Source organism: Nicotiana tomentosiformis, chromosome 1, assembly GCF_000390325.3.
Source record: "Nicotiana tomentosiformis chromosome 1, ASM39032v3, whole genome shotgun sequence".
NCBI lineage: Eukaryota > Viridiplantae > Streptophyta > Magnoliopsida > Solanales > Solanaceae > Nicotiana > Nicotiana tomentosiformis.
Window position 1 is genome coordinate 80,451,806 of NC_090812.1, and position 21,745 is coordinate 80,473,550.

Consider the following 21,745-nt stretch of genomic DNA (forward strand, 5'->3'; position numbering starts at 1 on the left):
TGCATTTTTCGGCAAGAAACTAGAATTCCGCCCGATTCCCATATTTTCGTGTGCGCCCACGCCTTCCATGTGGTCCCGGGACTCCCGGACTCGTATCGCCTAAAATTTTTCCAGTCCATCAAATACGACCTAATGAACCATAGTCACCGCCCCGTCATGATCGTTCATCATTATTTCCATTTTTCGGCCATAGAACTAGAATTCCGCCCGATTCACATATTTTCGTGTGCTATAGCCCACGCCTACCGAGTGGGCCAGCCCCCCTGACTCGGATCTCCTAAAAAATTTTCAGGCCATCAAATACAACCTAAGGAATCATAGTCACCAACCCGCCATGTTCGTTCCTCATTTTTTGCATTTTTCGGCCAAAGAAATAGAATTCTGCCCGATTCCCTTATTTTCTGTGCTATAGCCCACGCCTTCCAAGTGGTCCCTGGACCTCAGGACCCCGATCGCCTAAAATTTTTCTAGGCCATCAAATATGACCTAAGGAACCATAGTCACCGCCCCGCCTTGATCATTCCTCATTTTTTGCGGTTTTTTGCCAAAAAATTATAATTCCGCCTGATTCCCATATTTTCGTGTGCTATAGCCCACGCCTTCCGAGTGGTCACGGCCCCCCCGGACCCTGTTCAGCTAAAAATTTTCCGGGCCCTCAAATACGACCTAAGGTACCATAGTCACCACCCATCATGATCGTTCCTCATTTTTTGCATTTTTCGGCCAAAAAACTAGAATTCCGCCCGCTTCCCATATTTTCGTGTGCGATAGCCCACGCCATCCGAGTGGGCCGAGCCCCCTGACTCGGTTCGCCTAAAAATTTTTCAAGCCATCAAATACGACCTAGGGAACCATAGAAACCGCCCTGCCATGATCGTTCCTCATTCTTTGCATTTATCGGCCAAAAAACTAGAATTTCGCCCAATTCCCATATTTTCGTGTGCTATATAGCCCACACCTTCCAAGTGGTCTCGGGACCCCCGAACCCCGATCTCCTAAAAATTTTTTGGGCCATCAAATATGACCTAAGGAACCATAGTCACCGCTCCGCCATGATCGTTCCTTTATTTTTGTGTTTTTCGGCCAAAAAAACTTGAATTCCGCGCGATTCCCATATTTTTGTGTGCTATAGCCCACGCCTTCCGAGTGGTCCCGTGCCCCTCGGACCCCGATTGCCTAAAATTTTTCCGGTCCATCAAATACGACCTAAGGAACCATAGTCACCGCCACTCCATAATCATTCCTTATTGTTTTGCATTTTTCGGCAAGAAACTAGAATTCCGCCCGATTCCCATATTTTCGTGTGCGCCCACGCCTTCCGAGTGGGCCGGGCCTCCCGGACTGGGATCGCCTAAATTTTTTTTGGGCCATCAAATACGACCTAAGGAACCATAGTCACCGCCCTGCCATGATCGTTCCTCATTTTTTCTGCGTTTTTCGACCAAAAAATAAGAATTCTGCCCGATTCCCATATTTTCGTGTACAATAGCCGACGCCTTCCGAGTGGGCCGGGCCTCCCTGGTCTCGGATCGCCTGAAAGTTTTTTGGGCCATCAAATACGACCTAAGGAACCATAGTCCCTGCCCCGCCGTGATCGTTCCTCATTTTTTGCATTTTTCGTCCCAAAAACAAGAATTTCGCCCGATTCCCATATTTTCGTGTGCGCCCATGCCTTCCAAGTGGTCCCGGGACTCCCGGACTCGTATCGCCTAAAATTTTTCCAGTCCATCAAATACGACCTAATTAACCATAGTCACCGCCCCATCGTGATTGTTCAACATTATTTCCATTTTTCGGCCATAGAACTAGAATTCCGCCCGATTCTCTTATTTTCGTGTGCTATAGGCCACGCCTTCCAAGTGGTCCCTGGACCCCAGGAACCCCATCGCCTAAAATTTTTCTAGGCCATCAAATATGACCTAAGGAACCATAGTCACCGCCCCGCCTTGATCATTCCTCATTTTTTGCGGTTTTTGCCAAAAAATTATAATTCCGCCTGATTCCCATATTTTCGTGTGCTATAGCCCACGCCTACCGAGTGGGCCGGCCCCCCTGACTCGAATCTCCTAAAAAATTTTCAGGCCATCAAATACAACCTAAGGAATCATAGTCACCAACCCGCCATGTTCGTTCCTCATTTTTTGCATTTTTCGGCTAAAGAAATAGAATTCTGCCCGATTCCCTTATTTTCGTGTGCTATAGCCCACGCCTTTCAAGTGGTCCTTGGACCCCAGGACCCTGATCGCCTAAAATTTTTCTAGGCCATCAAATACGACCTAAGGAACCATAGTCACCGCCCCGCCTTGATCATTCCTCATTTTTTGCGATTTTTTGCCAAAAAATTATAATTCCGCCTGATTCCCATTTTTTCGTGTGCTATAGCCCACGCCATACGAGTGGTCACGGCCCCCCCAGACCCTGTTCAGCTAAAAATTTTCCGGGCCCTCAAATACGACCTAAGGTACCATAGTCACCACCCGTCATGATCGTTCCTCATTTTTTGCGTTTTTCGGCCAAAAAACTAGAATTCCGCCAGCTTCTCATATTTTCGTGTGCTATAGCCCACGTCTTCCGAGTGGGCCGGGCCCCCTGACTCGGATCGCCTAAAAATTTTCAAAGCCATCAAATACGACCTAGGGAACCATAGAAACTGCCCTGCCGTGATCGTTCCTCATTCTTTGCAATTATCGGCCAAAAAACTAGAATTTCGCCCAATTCCCATATTTTCGTGTGCTATATAGCCCACGCCTTCCAAGTGGTCTCGGGACCCCCGAACTCCGATCTCCTAAAATGTTTTTGGGCCAACAAATATGACCTAAGGAACCATAGTCACCGCTCCGCCATGATCGTTCCTTTATTTTTGTGTTTTTCGGCCAAAAAACTTGAATTCCGCGCGATTACCATTTTTTCGTGTGCTATAGCCCACGCCTTTCGAGTGGTCCTGTGCCCCCCCCCCAGACCCCGATTGCCTAAAATTTTTCCGGTCCATCAAATACGACCTAAGGAACCATAGTCACCGCCACTCCATAATCGTTCCTTATTGTTTTGCATTTTTTGGCAAGAAACTAGAATTCCGCCCGATTCCCATATTTTCGTGTGCGCCCACGCCTTCCGAGTGGGCCAGGCCTCCCGGATTGGGATCGCCTAAATTTTTTTCGGGCCATCAAATACGACCTAAGGAACCATAGTCACTGCCCTGCCATGATCGTTCCTCATTTTTTCTGCGTTTTTCGACCAAAAAATAAGAATTCCGCCCGATTCCCATATTTTCGTGTACAATAGCCGACGCCTTTCGAGTGGGCCGGGCCCCCAGGACTCGGATCGCCTGAAAGTTTTTCGGGCCATCAAATACGACCTAGAGAACCATAGTCACCACCCTGCCATTATCGTTCCTCATTATTTATGCATTTTTTCGGCCAAAAAACTAAAATTCCGCCCGCTTCTCATATTTTCGTGTGCTATAGCCCACGTCTTCCGAGTGGGCCGGGCCCCCTGACTCGGATCGCCTAAAAATTTTCAAAGCCATCAAATACAACCTAGGGAACCATAGAAACTTCCCTGCCGTGATCGTTCCTCATTCTTTGCAATTATCGGCCAAAAAACTAGCATTCCGCCCGATTCCCATATTTTCGTGTGCTATATAGCCCACGCCTTCCAACTGGTCTCGGGACCCCCGAACCCCGATCTCCTAAAAATTTTTTGGGCCATCAAATATGACCTAAGGAACCATAGTCACCGCTCTGCCATGATCGTTCCTTTATTTTGTGTTTTTCGGCCAAAAAACTTGAATTCCGCGCGATTCCCATATTTTCGTGTGCTATAGCCCACGCCTTTCGAGTGGTCCTGTGCCCCCCGGACCCCGATTGCCTAAAGATTTTCCGATCCATCAAATACGACCTAAGGAACCATAGTCACCACCACTATAAAATCGTTCCTCATTGTTTTGCATTTTTCGGCAAGAAACTAGAATTCCGCCCGATTCCCATATTTTCGTGTGCGCCCACGCCTTCCATGTGGTCCCGGGACTCCCGGACTCGTATCGCCTAAAATTTTTCCAGTCCATCAAATACGACCTAATGAACCATAGTCACCGCCCCGTCATGATCGTTCATCATTATTTCCATTTTTCGGCCATAGAACTAGAATTCCGCCCGATTCACATATTTTCGTGTGCTATAGCCCACGCCTACCGAGTGGGCCGGCCCCCCTGACTCGGATCTCCTAAAAAATTTTCAGGCTATCAAATACAACCTAAGGAATCATAGTCACCAACCCGCCATGTTCGTTCCTCATTTTTTGCATTTTTCGGCCAAATCCCATATTTTCGTGTGCGCCCACGCCTTCCAAGTGGTCCCGGGACCCCCGGACTCGTATCGCCTAATATTTTTCCGGGCCATTTAATACGACCTAAGGAACCATAGTCACCACCTCCTAACATTTTGTATTTTACGGCCAAAAAACTAAAATTCCACCCGATTCCCATATTTTCGTGTGCTATAGCCCACACCTTCCAAATGGTCCCGGGACCCCTGAACCCTAATCTCCTAAAAAATTTTCGGGCAATCAAATACGACCTAAGTAACCATAGTCACCGCCACGCCATGATAGTTTCGCAATTTTTGCATTTTTGGGCCAAAAAACTAGAATTCTGCCCGATTCCCATATTTTCGTGTGCGCCCATGAATTCCGAGTGGGCCGGGCCCCCCGAACTGGGATCGCCTAAAATTTTTTAGGGCCATCAAATACGACCTAAGCAACCATAGTCACCGCCCTGCCATGATCGTTCCTCATGTTTTACGTTTTTCGGATAAAAAACTAGAATTCAGCCCGATTCCCATATTTTCGTGTGCTATAGACCGCGCCTTCCGAGTGGGCAGGGCCCCCCTGACTCGGAACGCCTAAAATTTATTCGGGATATCAAATACGACCTAGGGAACCATAGTCACCGCCCCGCTATGATCATTCCTCATTTTTTGCATTTTTCGGGCAAAAACCTAGAATTTCGCCCGATTCCTATATTTTCGTGTGCAATAGCCCATGCCTTCCGTGTGGGCCAGGCCCCCCTGACTCGGATCTCCTAAAAAGTTTTCAGGCCATCAAATACAACCTAAGGAACCATAGTCACCGACCCGCCATGATCGTTCCTTATTTTTTGCATTTTTCGGCCAAAGACCTAGAATTCTGCCTGATTCCCATATTTTCGTGTGCTATAGCCCAAGCCTTCCAAGTGGTCCCTGGACCCTAGGACCCCGATCGCCTAAAATTTTTCTAGGCCATCAAATACGACCTAAGGAACCATAGTCACCGCCCCGCCTTGATCATTCCTCATTTTTTGCGGTTTTTTGCCAAAAAATTAGAATTCCGCCTGATTCCCATATTTTCGTGATCTATAGCCCACGCCTTCCGAGTGGTCACACGCCCCCCGGACCCTGTTCGCCTAAAAATTTTCCGGGCCCTCAAATACGACCTAAGGAACCATAGTCACCACCCGTCATGATCGTTCCTCATTTTTTGCGTTTTTTGGCCAAAAAACTAGAATTCCGCCCGCTTCCCATATTTTTGTGTGCGCCCACGCCTTTTGAGTGGGCCGGGCCCCCCGGACTGGGATTGCCTTAAATTTTTTAGGGCCATCAAATACGACCAAAGGAACCATAGTAACCGCCCCGCCATGATCGTTCCTCATGTTTTACATTTTTCGGGCAAAAAACTAGAATTCCGCCCGATTCCCATATTTTCGTGTGCAATAGCCCATGCCTTCCGAGTGGGCCAAGCCCCCCTGACTCGGATCTCCTAAATACGACCTAAGGAACCATAGTCACTGCCCCTCCTTAATCATTCCTCATTTTTTGCATTTTTTTATCCAAAAAATTAGAATTCTGCCTCATTCCCATATTTTCGTGTGCTATAGCCCACGCCTTCCGAGTGGTCACGGGCCCCCCAGACCCTGTTCGCCTAAAAATTTTCCGGGCCCTCAAATACGACCTAAGGTATCATAGTCACCACCCGTCATGATCGTTCCTCATTTTTTCTGTGTTTTTCGACCAAAAAATAAGAATTTCGCCCGATTTCCATATTTTCGTGTGCTATAGCCCACGCCTTCTAAGTGGGCCGGCCCCCCCGCACCCTGATCGACTAAAATTTATTCGGGCCATCAAATACGACCTAAGGAACCATAGTCACCGCTCGCCATGATCGTTCCTCATTTAATGCATTTTTTGGCCAAAAGACTAGAATTTCGCCCGATTCTCATATTTTAGTGTGCGCCCACGCCTTCCGAGTGGGCCGGGCCCCCCGAAATGTGATCGCCTAAATTTTTTTTGTGCCATCAAATAAGACCTAAGGAACCATAGTCACCACCCCGCCATGAGTGTTCCTCATTTTTTTAAATTTTTCGGCCAAAAAACTAGAATTGCGCCCGATTCCCATATTTTCGTGTGCTAGGCCACGCATTCCGAGTGGGCCGGGGCCCACTGACTCGGATTGCCTAAAAATTTTCCGGGCCACCAAATATGACCTAAAGAACCATAGTGACTGCACCGCCGTGATTGTTCCTCATTTTTTGCATTTTTACGAAAAAAAAGTAGAATTCGGCTCGATTCCCATATTTTCGCATGCTATAGCCCACGCCTTCCAAGTGGACCCCCGGACCCCGATCGCCTAAAATTTTTCTGGGCCATAAAATACGACCTAAGGAACAATAGTCACTGCCCCGCCATGATCATTCCTCATATTTTGCGTTTTACGGCCAAAAAACTAGAATTCTGCCCGATTCCCATATTTTCGTGTGCTATAGCCCACGCCTTCCGAGTGGGCCGCTTCCCCCGTAATCGGATCGCCTAAAATTTTTCTGGGCCATCCAATACGACCTAAGGAACCATAGTCATCACCCCGCGATTATCGTTGCACATTTTTTGCATTTTTCGGCCAAAAAACTAGAATTCCGTGCGATTCCCATATTTTCGTATGTTATAGCCCACGCCTTCCGAGTGGTTCCGGGCCACCCGGACCCCGATCGCCTAAAATATTTACGGGCCATCAAATACGACCTAAGGAACCATAGTCACCGCACATCCATGATCGTTCCTCATTTTTTGCGTTTTTTGGCCAAAAAACTAGAATTCCGCTCGATTCCCATATTTTCGTGTGCTATAGCTCACGTCTTCCCAATGGGTACGGCCCCACGGAGCCGGATCTCCTAATATTTTTGTGGGCCATCAAATACAACCTAAGGAACCTTAGTCACCGCCCCGCCATGACTTGTCCTCATGTTTTGCCTTTTACGGCCAAAAAACTAGAATTCCGCCCGATTCCCATATTTTCTTGTGCTATAGCCGACGCCTTCCGAGTGGTTCCGGGCCCCCCGGACCCTGATCGCCTAAAATTTTTGCGGGTCATCAAATACGACCTAAGGATCCATAGTCACCGCACAGCCATGTTCGTTCCTCATTTTTTACGTTTTTTGGCAAAAACCTAGAATTCCGCTCAATTCCCATATTTTCGTGTGCAATAGCCCACGCCTTCCAAGTGGTCCGGGCCCCCGGACTCGGATCGCCTAAAATTTTTCCGGGCCATCAAATACGACCTAAGGAACCATAGTCACCGCCTCGCCATGACCTTTCCTCAGTTTTTGCATTTTACGGCAAAAAGACTAGAATTCTGCCCGATTCCCATATTTTCATGTGCTATAGCCCACGCCTTCCAAGTGGGTCGTGCCCCCCGGACTCTGATCGCCTAAAATTTTTCCGAGCCATCGAATACGACCTAAAGAAACATAGTCACTGCCCTTCCATGACTGTTCCTCATTTTTTTGCGTTTTAAGGCTAAAAACCTAGAATTCCGCCCGATTCCCATATTTTCGTGTGTAATAGCCCACGCCTTCCAAGTGGTCCCGGGACCCCCGGACCCCAATCAACTAAAATTTTTTCGGGGCATCAAATACGACCTAAGGAACCATAGTCACCGCCCCACCATGATCGTTCCTCATGTTTTGCATTTTACGGCCAAAAGACTAGAATTTCGCCTGATTCTCATATTTTCATGCGCTATAGCCCACGCCTTCCAAGTGGTCCCGGGACCCACAAACCCCGATCTCCTAAAATTTTTCTGGGCCATCCATTACGACCTATGGAACCATAGTCACCGCCCGGCCATGTTCATTCCTCATTTTTTGGGTTTTTCGGCCAAAAAACTAGAATTCCGCGCGATTTCCATATTTTTGTGTGTTATAGCCCATGCCTTCCGAGTGGTCCCGGGCCCCCCGGACCCCGATCGCCTAAAATTTTTACGGGCCATCAAATACAACCTAAGGAACCATAGTCACCGCCCCGCCATGATCGTTCCTCATTTTTTGCATTTTCTGCCAAAAAACTAGAATTCCATGTGATTCCCATATTTTCCTGTGCTATAGCCCACGCCTTCCAACTAGTCCCGGGACCACCTGACCCCGATCGCCCAAAATTTTTTCGGGCTATCAAATACGACCTAAGGAACCATAGTCACCGCCTCACCATGATCATTCCTCATTTTTTGCGTTTTTCGGCCAAAAACCTAGAATTCCGCGCGATTCCCATTTTTTCGTGTGTTATAGCCCACGCCTTCCGAGTGGGCCAGGCCCAGATGGACTGTGATAGCCTAAAATTTTTTCAGGCCATCAAAATATGACATAAGGAACCATAGTCACCGCCTCACGATGATCGTTCCTCATTATTTGCGTTTCTCGGCCAAAAACTTAGAATTGCGCCCGATTCCCATATTTTCGTGTGTTATAGCCCACACCTTCCGAGTGGGCTCGGGACTCCTGTACCCCGATTATCTAAAAATTTTGGGGCCACCAAATACGACTTAAGGAACCAAAGTCACCGGCCCACCATGATCGTTCCTCATGTTTTTGCATTTTACAGCAAAAAAATTAGTATTCCGCCCGATTCCCATATTTTCGTGTGCTATAGCCCACGCCTTCCAAGTGGTCCCGAGACCCCCGGACCCCGATCGCCTAAAATTTTTCCGAGTCATCAAATACAACCTAAGGAACCATAGTCACTGCCCCGCCATGATCATTCCTCATGTTTTGCGTTTTACGGCCAAAAAACTAGAATTCCGCCTGATTCCCATATTTTCGTGTGCTATAGCCCACGCCTTCCAAGTGGTCCCGAGACTCCCGGACCCCGATCACCTAAAATTTTTCCGGGTCATCAAATACAACCTAAGGAACCATAGTCACTGCCCCGCCATGATCATTCCTCATGTTTTGCGTTTTTCGGCCAAAAAATAGAATTCCGCCCGATTCCCATATTTTTGTGTGCTATAGCCCACGTATTCCCAATGGGTAGGGCCCCACGGAGCCGGATTGCCTAATATTTTTGTGGGCCATCAAATATGACCTAAGGAACCTTAGTCACTGCCCCGCCATGACCTGTCCTCATGTTTTGCATTTTACGGCCAAAAAACTAGAATTGCGCCCGATTCCCATATTTTCGTGTGCTATAGCCGATGCCTTCCAAGTGGTCTCGGGAACACCGGACCCCGATCGCCTAAAATTTTTCTGGGCCATAAAGTACGACCTAAGGAACCATAGTCACTGCCCCGCCATGATCATTCCTCATATTTTGCGTTTTACGGCCAAAAAACTAGAATTCCGCCCGATTCTCATATTTTCGTGTGCTATACCCCACGTCTTCCCAATGGGTAGGGCCCCAAAGAGCCGGATTGCCTAATAATTTTGCATGCCATCAAATACGACCTAAGGATCCATAGTCACTGCCACGCCATGACCTATTCTCATTTTTTGCATTTTACGGCCAAAAAACTAAAATTTCGCCCGATTCCTATATTTTTGGGTGTTATAGCCCACGCCTTCCAAGTGGTCCCGGGACCCCCGGACCCCGATCGCCTCAAATTTTCCGGGCCATCAAATATGACCTAAGGAACCATAGTCACTGCCCCGCCATGATCATTCCTCATTTTTTGCATTTTTCGGCAAAAAACCTAGAAATCCGCCCGATTCCCATATTTTCGTGTGCTATAGCCCACGTCTTCCTAATGGGTAGGGCCCCACGGAGCAGGATTGCCTAATATTTTTGTGGGCCATCAAATACGACCTAAGGAATCTTAGTCACCGTCCCGCCATGACCTGTCCTCATGTTTTGCATTTTTCGAACAAAAAAAACTAGTATTCCGCCAGATTCCCATATTATCATGTGCTATAGCCCACGCCTTCCAAGTGGTCCCGAGACCCCCGGACCCCGATCGCCTAAAATTTTTCTGGGTCATCAAATACAACCTAAGGAACCATAGTCACAGCCCCGCCATGATCATTCATCATGTTTTGCGTTTTTCGGCCAAAAAATATAATTCCGCCCGATTCCCATATTTTCATATGCTATAGCCCACGTCTTCCCAATGGGTAGGGCCCCACGGAGCCGAATTGCCTAATATTTTTGTGGGCCATCAAATATAACCTAAGGAACCTTATTCACCGCCACGCCATGACCTGTCCTCATTTTATGAATTTTACGGCCAAAAAACTAAAATTTCGCCCGATTCCCATATTTTTGTGTGCTATAGCCCACGCCTTCCAAGTGGTCCCGGGACTCCCGGACCCCGATCGCCTAAAACTTTTCCGGGCCATCAAATATGATCTAAGGAACCATAGTCACCTCCCCGCCATGATCGTTCCTCATGTTTTGCATTTTACGGCCAAAAAACTAGTATTCCGCCCGATTCCTATATTTTCGTGTTCTATAGCCCACGCCTTCCAAGTGAGCCGTACCGCCGGATTCAGATCGCCTAAAATTTTTCCGGGCCATCAAATACGACCTAAAGAACCATAGTCACCGCTCCGCCAAGACCGTTTCTCATTTTTTTGTGTTTTACGGCCAAAAACCTAAAATTCCGCCCGATTCCCATATTTTCGTGTGCTATAGCCCATGCATTCCAAGTGGTCCCGGGACCCCCGGACTCCGATCGCATAAAATTTTTCCGGACTATTAATACGACCTAAGGAACCATAGTCACAGCCCCGCCATGATCGATCCTCATTTTTGGGGTTTTCTGGCCAAAAATCTAGAATTCCGCCCGATTCCCATATTTTCGTGTGCAATATCCCACGCCTTCCGAGTGGGCCGGGCCCCCCGAACTCGGATCGCCTAAAAAATTTTCAAGGCATCAAATACAACCTAAGGAACCATATTCACTGCCCCTCCATGATCTTTCTTCATTTTTTGCATTTTTCGGGAAAAAAACTAGAATTTCGGTCGTTTCCCATATTTTCGAGAACTATAGCCCACGCCTTCCAAGTGGTCCCGGGACTCCCGGACCCCGATTGCCTAAAATTTTTCTGGGCCACCAAATATGATCTAAGGAACCATAGTCACCGCCCTGCCATGATCGTTCCTCATTTTTTTCATTTTATGGCCAAAAAACTAGAATTCCGCCGGATTCCCATATTTTCATGTGTTATAGCCCATGCCTTCCAAGTGGGCCATGTCCCCCGGACTAGGATCGCCTAAAATTTTCCGGGCCATCAAATACGACCTAAAGAACCATAGTCACCGCCCGGCCATGACCGTTCCTCATTATTTTTTCGTTTTACGGCAAAAAATCTAGAATTCCGCCCCATTCCTATATTTACGTGTGCTATACATCACATCTTCCTAATGGGTAGGGCCCCACGGAGCCGGATTGCCTAATATTTTTGCGTGCCATCAAATACGGCCTAAGGATCCATAGTCACCGCCACGCCATGACCTATCCTCATTTTTTTCATTTTAAGGCCAAAAAACTAAAATTACGCCCGATTCCCATATTTTCTTGTGCTCTAGCCCACGCCCTCCAAGTGGTCCCGTGACTCCCGGACCTCGATCCCCTAAAACCTTTTTGGGCCATTAAATACGACCTAAGGAACCATAGTCACTGCCCCGCCATGATCGTTCTTCATTTTTTTTAATTTTACGGCCAAAAACTAGTATTTCGCCCGATTCCCTTATTTTCGTGTTCTATAGCCCACGCCTTCCGAGTGGGCCAGGCCCCCCGGACTGTGATCGTCTAAAATTTTTTCGGGCCATCAAATAGAACCTAAGGAAACATAAGCACTGCCCTGCCCTGATCGTTCCTCATTTTTCACTTTTTTCGGCCAAAAACTTAGAATTGCGCCCGATTCCCATATTTTCGTATGTTATAGCCCACGCCTTCCGAGTGGGCCGGGCCCCCTGACTCAGATCGCCTACAAAATTTTCGGGCCATCAAATACGACCTAAGGATCAATAGTCACCGTACCACCATGATCGTTCCTCATTTTTTGCATTTTTCGGCCAAAGAACTAGAATTCTGCCCGATTCCCATATTTTCGTGTGCTATAACCCACGCCTTCCAAGTGGTCCCGGGAACCCCGGACCCTGATCACCTAAAATTTTTCCGGGCCATCAAATACGACCTAAGGAACCATAGTCACTGCCCCGCCATGATCATTCCTCAGTTTTCTTGTTTTTCGGCCAAAAAACAAGAATTCCGCCCGATTCCCATATTTTCGTGTGCTATAGCCCACGTCTTCCCAATGGGTAGGGCCCCAAGGAGCAGGATCGCCTAATATTTTTGTGGGCCATAAAATACGACCTAAGGAATCTTAGTCACTGCCCCGCCATGACCTGTCCTCATGTTTTCATTTTTCGGCCAAAAACTAGAATTCCGCCCGATTCCCATATTTTCGTGTGCTATAACTGATGCCTTCCAAGTGGTCCCGAGACTCCCGTACCCCGATCGTCTAAAACTTTCCGGGCCACCAAATATGACTTAAGGAACCAAAGTCACCGGCCTGCCAAGATCGTTCCTCATTTTTTGCATTTTACGGACAAAAAACTAGTATTCTGCCCGATTCCCATATTTTTGTGTGCTATAGCCCATGCCTTCCAAGTTGTCCCGGAACCCCCGGACCCCGATCGCCTAAAATTTTTCCGGGCCATCAAATATGACCTAAGGAACATAGTCACTGCCCCGCCATGATTATTCCTCAGTTTTCTTGTTTTTCGGCCAAAAAACAAGAATTCAGCCCGATTCCCATATTTTCGTGTGCTATAGCCCACGTCTTCCCAATGGGTAGGGCCCCAAGGAGCAGGATCGCCTAATATTTTTGTGGGCCATAAAATACGACCTAAGGAATCTTAGTCACCGCCCCGCCATGACCTGTCCTCATGTTTTGCATTTTACGGCCAAAAAACTAGAATTCCGCCCGATTCCCATATTTTCGTGTGCAATAGCCGACGCCTTCCAAGTGGTCCCGGGACTCCCGTACCCCGATCGTCTAAAATTTTTCGGGCCACCAAAAATGACTTAAGGAACCAAAGTCACCGGCCAGCCAAGATCGTTCCTCATTTTTTGCATTTTACGGCCAAAAAACTAGTATTTCGCCCGATTCCAATATTTTTGTGTGCTATAGCCCACCCCTTCCAAGTGGTCCCGGGACCCCCAGACCCCGATCGCCTAAAATTTTTCCTGGCCATCAAATACGACCTAAGGAACCATAGTCACTGCCCCGCCATGATCATTCCTCAATTTTCTTGTTTTTCGGCCAAAAAACAAGATTTCCGCCCGATTCCCATATTTTGGTGTGCTATAGCCCACGTGTTCCCAATGGGTAGGGCCCCAAGGAGCAGGATCGCCTAATATTTTTGTGGGCCATAAAATACGACCTAAGGAATCTTAGTCACCGCCCCGCCATGACCTGTCCTCATGTTTTGCATTTTACGGCCAAAAAACTAGAATTCCGCCCAATTCCGATATTTTCATGTGCTATAGCCGACGCCTTCTAAGTGGTCCCGGGACTCCCGAACCCCGATCGCCTAAAATTTTCCAGGCCACCAAATATGACTTAAGGAACCAAAGTCATCGGCCAGCCAAGATCGTTCTTCATTTTATGCATTTTACAGCCAAAAAACTAGTATTTCGCCCGATTCCCATATTTTTGTGTGCTATAGCCTACGCCTTCCAAGTGGTCCCGGGACCCCCGGACCCCGATCGCCTAAAAATTTTTCGGGCCATCAAATACGACCTAAGGAACCATAGTCACTGCCCCGCCATGATCATTCCTCATTTTTTGCATTTTTCAGCCAAAAAATAAGAATTCCGCCCGATTCCCATATTTTCGTGTGCTATAGCCCACGTCTTCCCAATGGGTAGGGCCCAGGAGCAGGATCGCCTAATATTTTTGTGGGCCATCAAATACGACCTAAGGAATCTTAGTCACCGCCCCGCCATGACCTGTCCTTATGTTTTGCATTTTACGGCCAAAAAACTAGAATTCCGCCCGATTCCCATATTTTCATGTGCTATAGCCGACGCCTTCCAAATGGTCACGGGACTCCCAAACCCCGATCGCGTAAAATTTTTCCGGGCCACCAAATACGACCTAAGGAACCAAAGTCACCGCCCCGTCATGATTTTTCCTCACTTTTTGCATTTTACGGCCAAAAAACTAGAATTTTGCCTGATTCCCGTATTTTCGGGTGCTATAGCCCATGCCTTCTAAGTGGGCCGGCCACCGGACCCGATCGCCTAAAATTTTTTCGGGCCATCAAATATGACCTAAGGAACCATAGTCACCGCCTCGCCATGATCGTTCCTCATATTTTGCATTTTTTGGCCAAAAAACTAGAATTCTGCCCAATTCCCATATTTTCGTGTGCTATAGCCCACGCCTTCCAAGTGGGCCGGCCCCCCCGGACCCTGATCGCCTAAAAATTTTTCGGGCCATCAAATACAACCTAAGGAACCATAGTCACCGCTCCGCCATTATCGTTCCTCATTTTTTGAGTTTTTTGGCTAAAAAACTAGAATTCAGCCTGATTCCCATATTTTAGTGTGCGCCCACGCCTTCCAAGTGGGCCGGGCCCCCCGGATTGTGATCGCCTAAAATTTTTTCGGGCCATCAAATACGACCTAAGGAACCATAGTCACCACCCCGCCATAAGTGTTCCTCATTTTTTAAATTTTTCGCCCGAAAAACTAGAATTGCGCCCGATTCCCATATTTTCATGTCCTAGCCCACGCCTTCCGAGTGGGCCGGGCCCCCTAACTCGGATCGTCTACAAACTTTTCGGGCCATCAAATACGACCTAAAGAACCATAGTCACCGCACCGCCATGATTGTTCCTCATTTTTTGCATTTTTCGGCCAAAAACCTAGAATTCGGCCAGGTTCCAATATTTTCGTGTGCTATAGCCCACGCCTTCCAAGTGGTCCCGGGACCCCCGGACCCCGATTGCCTAATAGTTTTCTGGGCCATAAAATACGACCTAAGGAACCATAGTCACCGCACCGCCATGATCATTCCTCATAATTTGCGTTTTACGGCCAAAAAACTAGAATTCCGCACGATTCTCATATTTTCGTGTGCTATACCCCACGTCTTCCCAATGGGTAGGGCCCCACGGAGCCGGGTTGCCTAATATTTTTGCGTGCCATAATATACGACCTAAGGATCCATAGTCACCGCCATGCCATGACCTGTCATCATTGTTTGCAATTTACGGCCAAAAAACTAAAATTTCGCCCGATTCCTATATTTGTGTGCAATAGCCCACGCCTTCCAAGTGGTCCCGGGACTCCCGGACCCCGATTGCCTAAAACTTTTTCAGGCCATCAAATACGACCTAAGGAACCATAGTCACCGTCCCGCCATGATCGTTCCCCATTATTTGCATTTTATGGCCAAAAAACTAGTATTCCGCCTGATACCCATATTTGCGTGTTCTATAGCCCACGCCATCCAAGTGGACCGTCCCGCCGGACTCGGATCACCTAAAACTTATCCAGGCCATCAAATACGACCTAAAGAACCATAGTCACCGCCCCGCCATGGCTGTTCCTCATTTTTTTGCATTTTACGGCCAAAAACCTAAAATTCCGCTCGATTCCCATATTTTCGTGTGCTATAGCCAATGCCTTCCAAGTGGGCCGGCCCCCCCGGACACCGATAGCCTAAAATTTTTTCGGGCCATCAAATACGACCTAAGGAACCATAGTCACCGCCCCGCCATGATCGTTCCTCATTGTTTGCATTTTTTGGCAAAAAAACTAGATTCCGCCCGATTTCCATATTTTAGTGTGCGCCCACGCCTTCCGAGTGGGCCGGGCCCCTCGGTCTGTGACCACCTAAAAAATTTTTTGGCCATAAAATATGATCTAAGGAACCATAGTCACCGCACCGCCATGATTGTTCCTCATTTTTTGCATTTTTCGGCCAAAAAACTAGAATTCGACCCAATTCCCATATTTTCGTGTGCTATAGCCCACGCCTTCCAAGTGGTCCCGGGACCCCCGGACCCCGATCGCCTAAAATTTTTATAAGCCATAACATACGACCTAAGGAACCATAGTCACTGCCCCGCCATGATCATTCCTCATTGTTTGCATTTTTCGGCCAAAAAACTAGAATTCCGCCCGATTCCCATATTTTCGTGTGCTATAGCCCATGTCTTCCAATGGGTAGGGCCCCACGGAGCCAGATTGCCTAATATTTTTACGTGCCATCAAATAAGACCTAAGGATCCATAGTCACCGCCACGCCATGACCTGTCCTCATTTTATGAATTTTACGGCCAAAAAACTAAAATTTCACCCGATTCCCATATTTTTGTGTGCTATAGTCCACGCCTTCCAAGTGGTCCCGGGACTCCCAGTCCCCGATCGCCTAAAACTTTTTCGGGCCATCAAATACGACCTAAGGAACCATAGTCACCGCCCCGCCATGATCGTTCCTCATTTTTTGCGTTTTCGGAGAAAAAACTAGAATTCCGCCCGATTCCCATATTTTCGTGTGCTATAGCCCACGTCTTCCCAGTGGGTAGGGCCCCACAGAGCCGGATCGCCTAATAGTTAGGATGGCCATCAAATACAACCCAAGGAACCTTAGTCACCGCCCCGCCATAACCTATCCTCATGTTTTACATTTTACGGCCCAATAACTAGAATTCCCCCCGATTCCTATATTTTCGTGTGCTATAGCCGACGCCTTCCAAATGGTCCCGGGACTCCCGGACCCCGATCGCGTAAAATTTTTCCGGGCCACCAAATATGACCTAAGGAACCAAAGTCACCGCCCCGCCATGATCGTTCCTCATTTTTGCATTTTACGGTCTAAAAATTAGAATTTCGCCCAATTCCCATATTTTCGTGTGCTATAGCCCACGCCTTCCAAGTGGGCCGGCCCCCCCGCACCCTGATCGACTAAAATTTATTTGGGCCATCAAATACGACCTAAGGAACCATAGTCACTGCCCCGCCATGATCGTTCCTCATTTATTGCATTTTTTGGCCAAAAGACTAGAATTTTGCCCGATTCCCATATTTTACCCCCGAACTGTGATCGCCTAAATTTTTTTTGTGCCATCAAATACGACCTAAGGAACCATAGTCACCGCACCGCCATGAGTGTTCCTCATTTTTTGCATTTTTCATTCAAAAAGATAGAATTCGGCTCGATTCCCATATTTTCGCGTGCTATAGCCCACGCCTTCCAAGTGGACCCCCGGACCCCGATCGCCTAAAATTTTTCTAGGCCATAAAATACGACCTAAGGAACCATAGTAACTGCCCCGCCATGATCATTCCTCATATTTTGCGTTTTACGGCCAAAAAACTAGAATTCTGCCTGATTCCCATATTTTCGTGTGCTATAGCCCACGCCTTCCGAATGGGTAAGGCCCCACGGAGCCGGATTGCCTAATATTTTTGTGGGCCATCAAATATGACCTAAGGAACCTTAGACACCTCCCCGCCATAACCTGTCCTCATGTTTTGCATTTTACGGCCAAAAAGCTAGAATTGCGCCCGATTCCCATATTTTCGTGTGCTATAGCCGACGCCTTCCAAGTTGTTTCGGGAACACCGGACCCCGATCACCTAAAATTTTTCTGGGCCATAAAGTACAACCTAAGAAACCATAGTAACTGCCCCGCCATGATCATTCCTCATATTTTGCGTTTTACGGCCAAAAAAGTAGAATTTCGCCCGATCCCATATTTTCGTGTGCTATACCCCATGTCTTCCCAATGGGTAGGGCCCCAAGGATACGGATTGCCTAATATTTTTGCATGCCATCAAATATGACCTAAGGATCCATAGTCACTGCCACGCCATGACCTATCCTCATTTTTTGCATTTTACGGAAAAAAACTAAAATTTCGCCCGATTCCCATATTTTCATGTGCTATAGCCCACGCCTTCCAAGTGGTCCCGGGACCCCCGGACCCCAATCGCCTAAAAATTTTCCAGGCCATCAAATACGACCTAAGGAACCATAGTCATAGCCCCGCCATGATCATTCTTCATGTTTTGCATTTTTCGGCCAAAAAATAGAATTCCGCCCGATTCCCATATTTTCGTGTGCTATAGCCCACGTCTTCCCAATGGGTAGGGCCCCACGGAGCCGGATTGCCTAATATTTTTGTGAGCCATCAAATATGACCTAAGGAACCTTAGTCACCACCACGCCATGAACTGTCCTCATTTTATGAATTTTACAGCCAAAAAACTAAAATTTCGCTTGATTCCCATATTTTTGTGTGCTATAACCCACGCCTTCCAAGTGGTCCCGGGACTCCCGGACCCCGATCGCCTAAAACTTTTTCGGGCCATCAAATACGACCTAAGGAACCATAGTCACCGCCCCGCCATGATCGTTCCTCATTTTTTGCATTTTACGGCCAAAAAACTAGTATTCCGCTTGATTCCCATATTTTCGTGTTCTATAGCCCACGCCTTCCAAGTGAGCCGTAACGCCGGACTCGGATCGCCTAAAATTTTTTCGGGCCATCAAATACGACCTAAAGAACCATAGTCACCGCCCCTCCATGATCGTTTCTCATTTTTTTGTGTTTTACGGCCAAAAACCTAAAATTCCGCCTGATTCCCATATTTTCGTGTGCATAGCCCATGCATTCCAGGTGGTCCCGGGACCCCCGGACTCCGATCGCCTAAAATTTTTCCGGATTGTTAAATACGACCTAAGGAACCATAGTCACCACCCCGCCATGATCGATCCTCATTTTTTGAGTTTTTCGGCCAAAAATCTAGAATTCCGCCAGATTCCCATATTTTTGTGTGCAATAGCCCACGCCTTCCGAGTGGCCCGGGCCACCCGAACTCGGATCGCCTTAAAATTTTTCAGGGCATCAAATACAACCTAAGGAACCATATTCACCGCCCCTCCATGATCTTTCTTCATTTTTTGCATTTTTCGGGAAAAAAACTAGAATTCCGGCCGTTTCCCATATTTTCGAGAACTATAGCCCACGCCATCCAAGTGGTCCCGGGACTCCCGGACCCTGATCGCCTAAAAATTTTTCCGGCCATCAAATATGATCTAAGGAACCATAGTCACCGCCCCACCTTGATTGTTCCTCATTTTTTGCATTTTACGGCCAAAAAACTAGAATTCCGCCGGATTCCCATATTTTCATGTCCTATAGCCCATGCCTTCCAAGTGGGTCGTGTCCCCCGGACTAGGATCGCCTAAAATTTTCCGGGCCATCAAATACGACCTAAAGAACCATAGTCATCGCCCTGCCATGACCGTTCCTCATTATTTTTGCGTTTTATGGCCAAAAACCTAGAATTCCGCCCGATTTCCATATTTTCGTGTGCTATAGCCCACGTGTTCCCAATGGGTAGGGCCCCACGTTGCCGGATCGCCTAATATTTTTGCGTGCCATCAAATACTAAGGATCCATAGTCACCGCCACGCCATTAGCTGTCCTCATTTTTTCCATTTTACGGCCAAAAAACTAAAATTTTGCCCGATTCCCATATTTTTGTGTGCTATAGCCCACGCATTCCAAGTGGTCCCGGGACTCTCGGACCCCGATCGCCTAAAACTTTTCCTGGCCATCAAATATGACCTAAGGAATCATAGTCACTGCCCCGCCATGATCATTCCTCATATTTTGCGATTTACAGCCAAAAAACTAGAATTTCGCCCCATTCCCATATTTTCGTGTGCTATAGCCCACGCCTTCCAAGTGGTCCCGGGACCCCCGGACCCCGATCGCCTAAAATTTTTCCTGGCCATCAAATATGACCTAAGGAACCATAGTCACTTTCCCGCCATGATTATTCCTCAGTTTTCTTGTTTTTCGGCCAAAAACAAGAATTCTGCCCGATTCCCATATTTTCGTGTGCTATAGCACACGTCTTCCCAATGGGTAGGGCCCCAAGGAGCAGGATCGCCTAATATTTTTGTGGGCCATAAAACACGACCTAAGGAATCTTAGTCACCGCCCCGCCATGACCTGTCCTCATATTTTTCATTTTTCGGCCAAAAAACTATAATTCCGCTCGATTCTCATATTTTCGTGTGCTATAGCCGACGCCTTCCAAGTGGTCCCGGGACACCCGTACCCCGATCGTCTAAAATTTTTTGGGCCACCAAATATGACTTAAGGAACCAAAGTCACCGGCCTGCCAAGATCGTTCCTCATTTTTTTGCATTTTACGGCCAAAAAACTAGTATTCCGCCCGATTCCCATATTTTTGTGTGCTATAGCCCACGCCTTCCAAGTGGTCCCGGGACCCCCGGACCCCGATCACCTAAAATTTTTTCGGGCCATCAAATACGACCTAAGGAACTATAGTCACTGCCCCGCCATGATCATTCCTCAGTTTTCTTGTTTTTCTGCCAAAAAACAAGAATTCCGCCCGATTCCCATATTTTCGTGTGCTATTGCCCACGTCTTCCCAATGGGTAGGGCCCGAAGGAGCAGGATCACCTAATATTTTTGTGGGCCATATAATAAGACCTAAGGAATCTTAGTCACCGCCCCGCCATGACCTGTCCTCATGTTTCGCATTTTACGGCCAAAAAACTAGAATTCCGCCCGATTCCCATATTTTCGTGTGCTATAGCCGATGCTTTCCAAGTGGTCCCGGGACCCCCGGACCCCGATCGCCTAAAATTTTACTGGGCCATCAAATACGACCTAAGGAACCATAGTCACTGCCCCGCCATGATCATTCCTCATTTTTTGCATTTTTCAGCCAAAAAACATGAATTCCGCCCGATTCCCATATTTTCGTGTGCTATAGACCACGTCTTCCCAATGGGTAGGGCCCCAGGAGCAGGATCGCCTAATATTTTTGTGGGCTATCAAATACGACCTAAGGAATCTTAGTCACCGCCCCGCCATGACCTGTCCTCATGTTTTGCATTTTACGGCCAAAAAACTAAAATTTTTGTGTGCTATAGCCGACGCCTTCCAAATGGTGACGGGACTCCCGGATCCCGATCGCGTAAAATTTTTCCGGGCCACCAAATACGACCTAAGGAACCAAAGTCACCGCCCCGTCATGATCGTTCCTCACTTTTTGCATTTTACGGCCAAAAAACTAGAATTCCGCCCGATTCCCGTATTTTCGGGTGCTATAGCCCACGCCTTCTAAGTGGGCCGGCCCCCGAACCCGATCGCCTAAAATTATTTCGGGCCGTCAAATACGACCAAAGGAACCATAGTCACCGACCCACCGTGATCGTTCCTCATATTTTGCATTTTTTGGCCAGAAAACTAGAATTCTGCCCGATTCCCATATTTTCGTGTGCTATAGCCCACACCTTCCAAGTGGGCCGGCCCCCCCGGACCCCGATCGCCTAAAATTTTTTCGGGCCATCAAATACGACCTAAGGAACCATAGTCACTGCCCCGCCATGATCGTTCCACATTTTTTGCGTTTTATGGCTAAAAAACTAGAATTCTGCATGATT